Source organism: Oncorhynchus mykiss, chromosome 23, assembly GCF_057628025.1.
Source record: "Oncorhynchus mykiss isolate SJ-2025 chromosome 23, ASM5762802v1, whole genome shotgun sequence".
Classification (NCBI taxonomy): domain Eukaryota; kingdom Metazoa; phylum Chordata; class Actinopteri; order Salmoniformes; family Salmonidae; genus Oncorhynchus; species Oncorhynchus mykiss.
This window is the reverse complement of record NC_143044.1, coordinates 13,209,935-13,217,865: the sequence shown is the minus strand read 5'-3', so window position 1 is coordinate 13,217,865 and position 7,931 is coordinate 13,209,935. Positions and strand designations below refer to the sequence as shown.

General features: G+C 41.8%; 1 long non-coding RNA gene across 1 annotated transcript; it reads right to left on the bottom strand.

Moving 5' to 3' along the window:
* Window positions 1-3,203: 3,203 nt before the first annotated feature.
* On the bottom strand, window positions 3,204-6,369 carry LOC149972510 (uncharacterized). Its single transcript, XR_016491209.1, has 2 exons — window positions 6,279-6,369; window positions 3,204-5,282 (listed from the first exon to the last, which is right to left on the bottom strand). It is a non-coding gene; the product is annotated as an uncharacterized LOC149972510 (long non-coding RNA).
* Between the last annotated feature and the right edge of the window lie 1,562 nt (window positions 6,370-7,931).

Below are 7,931 nucleotides of genomic sequence, written 5' to 3'. Positions count from 1 at the left end.
TGACATGATCAAAGCTACTGTACATTTAATGTAATTTGACGTCATTTTATCTGTGGCCAATGAACTTGAGCCTCCTTGGATGGGCACTTCTAATGCTAGCAGCCAAAGGGCTAGAATATTTTGAGGTTTCCCCTTACACTTCGCAGTGACGTAGTTTCCCCATGAGTGACAGAATACTGAGCCAATCAAGGTGCAGCGCTGCGTATTTTCTGCTGGCTTGCCCCACCACAACAGAGCTAAGCTGAAACACCTGCATTTTGGAGCTACCTTACTCAAGAAAACAAAAAAGAGAATGTTTGTATGCAGCTTTAATAATGATATAAAAAAATGTTTTACATTGTTCGCAAACTGATTTGTGACACGTATCAATGCCAAAATTAACATGCAAAACAGGCAAGCCCCTCCCCTCCCCCCAGATTGCTGTTGCCCGTATGAGTGATTGAATGGAGTTCGGAAAAACTGAAAGTCTTATTTTCACATACAAATGAAATAGGTATGGTCGCTTTGGTTAAACATGTATTTTTATTGACGATTTATTTAAAGGGATACTTTGGGACATTGGCAATGAGACCCTTTCTTTACTTCCCTAGAGTCAAATGAAATCGTGGATAGCATTTTTCTGCCTCTGTATGAAGGAAGTTAGAGGTAGTTTACAGAGTAAATGCTAACTAGCGTTAACACAATGACTGGATCTGGGAATTTCCAAGCTACACGCATGTCAGTAAATTATTTTTTAAGATGTATTTTAAGTAAATTACTTTCAAAATTAAATTAAGTATTATTGTGGTATTTTATAAGTATTGGTGCAAGACATAAGCTGGATTTTGTGATTTTATGGCAAGTCACAATTTTGATTCAATCCAAAATGGTGGACAGAAATATCAATGTTCCTTACCAAAGACTGGTTTCTCCTCTGAGTAGGATAAAAGAACAATCTATCGCTTTTTCATGTTCTTCACAGATGAAGGTGTTTTCTTTGCAATTTGCTTTGTTTAGCAATTCTCTTTAATCAAGATAAAGCTTTGTAGTCTACTCCTCTCTTAGATCCTTTCTTTGTCTGGATTCTCTGTTGCCCAAAGCCTGTTTTATTGGACTGAACAACCAGGTCGGCCCTATAACAGAAATATACATGCAACTCCAACAATGAGAAAGGAGAAAAAAGAAGGGGGGGAGTCAACCCCCACCAAAAATATTTTTTTGTCCAAAAAGTTGTCAAATGTAGTCACCCAAAACGTAACCTCAATGAAGGAGTGTGTGGCCATTCACTTGAGACACGTCCATGAACTCTGGCCCCAATAATTGTTCTATTTGATGACCTTTGACCTTGAGGCTCAACATGGCTGGTAATCTGGGGGAAAACAAACAGTGAGAATGAGGAATGCAGAGAGAAAAGGAGGGAGATAGAGTGCATGAGAGATTTCAGACTCAACAGATTAGTGCCCCTGTTCCTCTGTCTTCGCTTCCTTTCTTTTTATCCCTGTGATCCGAAATATAATTTAACCAAAACAGAAAAAAAGCAAAAGAAAACAATGTTGAGTCAAGGTCATTGCACTAGCTGCTGTGTTTGGTTTCCTTTTGGTGGAAGAAAGGGGTGTTTCATTCAGAATAGGGAGGGTAGGGACCAAGAGAGGGCGCCTCACACTCACACACACGCACACACACACACAACTGCCCCCACACGTACAAATATACAAATATACACTATATATACAAAAGTATGTGGACACCCCTTCAAATTTGTGGATTCGGCTATTTCTGCCATACCTGTTGCTGACAGGTGTATAAAATCAAGCACACAGCCATGAAATCTCCATAGACAAACATTGGCAGTGGAATGGCCTTACTGAAGAGCTCAGTGACAATCAGCGTGGCACCGTCATAGGATGCTATCTTTCTAAAATGTCAGTTTGTCAAGTTTCTGAACTGCTAAAGCTGCTGTGAGTGCCGTTATTTTTGAAGTGGGAAACGTCTAGGAGCAACAACGGCTCAGCTTCAAAGTGTTAGGCCACACAAGCTCACAGAACTGGACCGCCAACTGTTGAAGCGAGTAGCGCATACAAATCGCCTGTCCTCTGTTGCAACACTCACTACCGAGTTCCTAACTGCCTCTGGAAGTAACATCAGCACAATAACTGTTCGTCAGGAGCTTCATGAAATAGATTTCAATGGCTGAGCTGCCAAAACACAAGCCTAAGATCACAGTGCTCAATGCCCAGCGTCGGATGGAGTGGTGTAAAACTCTCCGCCATTGTTCTCTGGAGAAGTGGAAACGCATTCTCTGGAGTGATGAATCATGCCTCACCATCTGGCAGTCGGACAGACAAATCTGGGTTGGGCGTATGCTTGGAGAACGCTACCTGCCCCAATGGATAGTGCCAACTGTAAAGTTTTGTGGAGAAGGAATAACGGTCTGGGGCTGTTTTTCCTGATTCGTGCTTGGCCCCATAGTTCCAGGGAAATCTTAAAGCTACAGCATACAATTACATTTTAGACGATTCTGTGCTTCCAACTTTGTGGCAACAATTTGGGAAGGCCCTTTCTTGTTTCAGCATGACAATGCCCCCATGCACAAAGCGAGGTCCATACCGAAATGGTTTGCTGAGATTGGTGTGGAAGAACTTGACTGGCCTGCACAGAGCCCTGACCTCAACCCCATTGAACACCTTTGGGATGAATTGGAACGCCAACTGCGAGCCAAGCCTAATCGCCCATTATCAGTGCCCGATCTCACTAATGCTCTTGTGGCTGAATGGAAGCACATCCTTGCAGCAATGTTCCAACAACATATCGTGGAAAGCCTTCCCAGAAGTGTAGAGGCTGTAATAGCAGCAAAGGGGGGGACCAACTCCAGATTAATAGCTATGATTTTGGAATGAGATGTTAGGTGAACAGGTGTCCACATACATTTTGTCATGTAGTGTACAGTATTTCTGAAGGCAGCTAGAACATTTGGGCAACCATGTTTTTCTATAATCGTGACCATGTTTATGTAGAATAAAGGCAAGATCCTGGTCACATGAAACCATGACCCACTGTGTGATACACGCTTGTGATGTTACAGTTTTTTTTATCACTTTGGTACATTTTCACAACTCTTAGTACAAAAATCCGAATTTTTCACACTTGTAATGCAGCCAGTCTTTCATTTAAAACCTGTCATTGTGCATTCATTTGGATTGTAAACATCTCTCACCACACAACCATTGCTTCAAAATATAAGTGTATTGTTAAATATGATGATAACATTAGTTTAATCACCAAAATACAACATAATGATATATTTTCACTGTAGTCGTTTTACCTACAAGTTAATCCAATAGCAAACAATGCAAGATACTTGTTTCAAATAACCCGTAGAATTCCTGAAAGTAATATCCTACAGTACTGCACATTACAGTAGATTACACAGTTTTCACATTAGGCAATACACATTACCCAACAAATTTAACTGACAATCTATAATTTCCATAATATCTGCAATGTGTGATCAAAGACGTGATCAATGAAGACATCCTCTAATCATTCATGCAAAAACTAACATTTTATTTTTCAGATATAATTGCAACATACAGTGGGGCAAAAAAGTATTTAGTCAGCCACCAATTGTGCAAGTTCTCCCACTTAAAAAGATGAGAGAGGCCTGTAATTTTCATCATAGGTACACTTCAACTATGACAGACAAAATGAGAAAAAAAACAGAATATCACATTGTAGGATTTTTTATTAATTTATTTGCAAATTATGGTGGAAAATAAGTATTTGGTCACCTACAAACAAGCAAGATTTCTGGCTCTCACAGACCTGTAACTTCTTCTTTAAGAGGCTCCTCTGTCCTCCACTCATTACCTGTGTTAATGGCACCTGTTTGAACTTGTTATCAGTATAAAAGACACCTGTCCACAACCTCAAACAGTCACACTCCAAACTCCACTATGGCCAAGACCAAAGAGCTGTCAAAGGACACCAGAAACAAAATTGTAGACCTGCACCAGGCTGGGAAGACTGAATCTGCAATAGGTAAGCAGCTTGGTTTGAAGAAATCAACTGTGGGAGCAATTATTAGGAAATGGAAGACATACAAGACCACTGATAACCTCCATCGATCTGGGGCTCCACACAAGATCTCACCCCATGGGGTCAAAATTATCACAAGAACGGTGAGCAAAAATCCCAGAACCACACGGGGGGGACCTAGTGAATGACCTGCAGAGAGCTGGAACCAGAGAGCTAGTAACAAAGCCTACCATCAGTAACACACTACGCCGCCAGGGACTCAAATCCTGCAGTGCCAGACGTGTCCCCCTGCTTAAGCCAGTACATGTCCAGGCCCGTCTGAAGTTTGCTAGAGAGCATTTGGATGATCCAGAAGAAGATTGGGAGAATGTCATATGGTCAGATGAAACCAAAATATAACTTTTTGGTAAAAACTCAACTCGTCGTGTTTGGAGGACAAAGAATGCTGAGTTGCATCCAAAGAACACCATACCGACTGTGACGCATGATGACAATTACAGGCCTCTCTCATCTTTTTAAGTGGGAGAACTGACTAAATACTTTTTTGCCCCAATGTAGGTGTACTGTCTGAAATCAAATGTAACAAATTAAACAAAACAAATTAAATTAAAAATGAAAATAAAACATAACGTTTAGAACACATTCATTTGCATTAAGCCTGTTAAGCCATTTGGCCATAAATTCTCATCCACATCAGAGTGAATGTCTTCATTGTACATACAGATTAGGAAAAAACTTTTGGCATGGTGAATCCAATCTTGACATTGGTCTGCATTTACGTCATTACATGCCTCATCCATGGCCAGAAGGAGGGTGGCACGCTCAAAAGGATGGCGATCGTACACCTTCCACCTCCAATCCTCAATAGGTTTGAGTAAAGGAGAGTATGGGGGCAGGTATAGGGTCCTGAATCGGGGATGGGCCCAAAACCATGCCTGAACCACCTCTGCATGATGGAACCTGACATTGTCCCACACACTGACATAGGTGACCCCTTCACCTTGACAGGCCTGACCAATTTCTATGAGAAACACAATGATGTATGCAGCGTTGTAGTATCCAAGTAATGGCCTACATCCTACCACACCATCTTCAGAGATAGCTGCGCACATGAAGATGTTTTCCCCATGTTGTTCAGGCACTTGGATGGTCGCCCGTTGGCCGATGAGGCTCTGCCCACGGCGCCAGGTTTTGGCCAAGTTGAAGACCACTTCATCAACAAAGATATACTTGTGATGGTTCACTGCAGCATCAAGCACCATCACCCTCTAAAAATATAATATGGTTAGTTATTTTTGCAGCATATTTATCCAATTATAATGTGAAGTAGCATGGGCATTAAATAGTAACGCTAACTTAGTATATAGTGCATTCGGAAAGTATTCAGACCCCTCCACTTTGTCCACATTTTGTTACGTTATAGCCTTATTCTAAAATGGCAACAACAAAAAATCCCCATCATCAATCTACACACAATACCCCAAAATGTCAAAGCAAAAACAGTTTTTTAGAAATGTTGGCAAATGTATAAAAAACGAAGACTGAACTAGGTTAAAGGTACTTCAATATTAAATACTGTGTTGCAACTTTAACCAACAGCTTAAGAAAATAACTCTTGGAAATGTACAAATATTTTTGATTGTCTTTATTAAGACATCCTCTATATGAAATTTCAGACAGACAGACCAGACAGCCCAAGTCGCCTGCACGCCCGTCCCCCACCAGACTAGTCAATAACTCATCTTTCTCCCAACACAATTTCCTTCCAAGTTCACACCACACATTTTTTTTTTATTCCCAAGGAAAAGGTTTGGAAACAAAAAAAAAACACATACACCTCAAATATACTGTGCATTAACACACAGACACAAGCAAATCCTCCATATGCAGTGCCTTCGGAAAGAATTTAGACCACTTGAAAGCTAGCTAAGTTAATTTACTTCTGAAATGGGACAAAACAAAGACTGCAAAACATTTCCCTACAAACAACAGCTGTTAGATAGTAATAACAGCCAACGTATATCGCTATCTCACAGATAACTACAGACTAGAGCTGACCTGGCTGTGGTAGCTACTAATAGCTAGCATATCTTATTCATTCACCTCTGTCGAGATGGGATTACTGTACATGTCATTTACTGTACATGTCAGTTACAATACTAGTTCAGCACTGCGAATAAAAACTCATTTGTTCTGTTAAGTTAAAGATATATCAGTGAACTTAAGAGCAGCCAGTTTCTTCTCTGCTTGCTTTTAAAACTTACACTCAACTATGCTCAACTCTCCCGTGCTCGTTCAGCCAGCCTTCCAGAAGCTTTGCCTTCACACAGCCTGTCAGCCCGCTCTGTGGTGTCTGCATTGTCCTAAATCCAGCCCTCTGGACACTCCAAACGGCCTACCCGATCACTCAGAGGCGTTCGCATGGTCCTAAAGCACACCGTTGCTGCTTTTTGTATAACATTGCAATGATAAACCTAGGGGGGATAAAAATGCAATTTCAGAATGTGGTGGTGGGGGGGGGGGGGGCATGAACACCTCCATCCCCAGTGAAAATTGCGCCCCTACTTTAGAAACACACGTTTTATTTGTGTAGTTCTCAAAATCCGTATATATTAGACAAACCAGTTTGCGATCTATAGGTTTAGGCCATTTTGAGGATCTTTATTGAGTTTTGTACGAAGAGTTGTGAAAATAGTACCAAAGCGATAAAAAAACCCTGAATATCATCATATGCATTTCATATATATTAAATACCTTAGCCAGCAAGAGCGATGAATTACCATATAGTGCTGTGGACTCCTTGATTGCCTTCTGACAGACGACTTACACGCCCCCTGTGAAGACAAGACATGTCAGATATTTTTCTTGCCTGTGGCGGCTGATACACAGGGTCTAATAGAGCTGAACACAGAAAGAAAGAGAGAGAGAGAGAGAGCTTCAATAATGAAAGAATGAAACTAGTAATGGAGAGAGCGAGAGCTTCTGTCCTCCTCTCCTCTCTTCGCCATGGTCTCTGTGTTCCTTCAAAGATTATCCCCAAAAAATGAGATGCGGAGTCGACGACACATGTAAGTCTACCCGCATACAAAAATGTATTCTGCCCTCTCTCCCCTCCTCTCTTGCTCTATTCTCGCTCTCCCTTCCATAGACGCCTAGTGCCTGGACTATGCATTGTTCAGCTGGTCTGAGCCACTGAGAGAGTGAGTATGTGAGAGAAAGAGATAGAGGAACGGGAGAGAGAGGCTCTAATGTATTCAGGACAGGCACGACCAACCGCTGCTATCAAAGGACCTGCCTGACTAACTGTAATAACTGGAAAATTATTTTGATAGCCTGAAACAATCTTCGATATCACAGAACTTTATTAAAATAATATCAAATCAAATTAGCCTGTATCCCCATAATGAATTAAGTAACAGGTTACGCCGATATTAATCTCCTGGCTCGCTCGCAGGCATGACGGCTTCAGCATTTAATCAGGGCCTCGCTGACATCCCTGGGTCTCTCCCCACATCCAGGAGAAATCCTCGACAACCCCACCGCCAATTTAGGAAGAAAAGGCATCAAAAGAGTCTCTCTCTCTCTCTCTCTCTCTCTCTCTCTCTCTCTCTCTCTCTCTCTCTCTCTCTCTCTCTCTCTCTCTCTCTCTCTCTCTCTCTCTCTCTCTCTCTCTCTCTCTCTCTCTCTCTCTCTCTCTCTCTCTCTCTCTCTCTCTCTCTCTCTCTCTCTCTCTCTCTCTCTCTCTCTCTCTCTCTCTCTCTCTCTCTCTCTCTCTCTAAATAATGCGGTTGCTTTGCCCCATTTTCCGCTGCCTTCGGTGAGATTATTCATGAGCAGAATCAGGGTTCTAGAGAGCGAGGAAGGGGGGGGGCTAAATCTCTGGAGAGTTCTGATTAACGGCTGACCCATGGGGATGA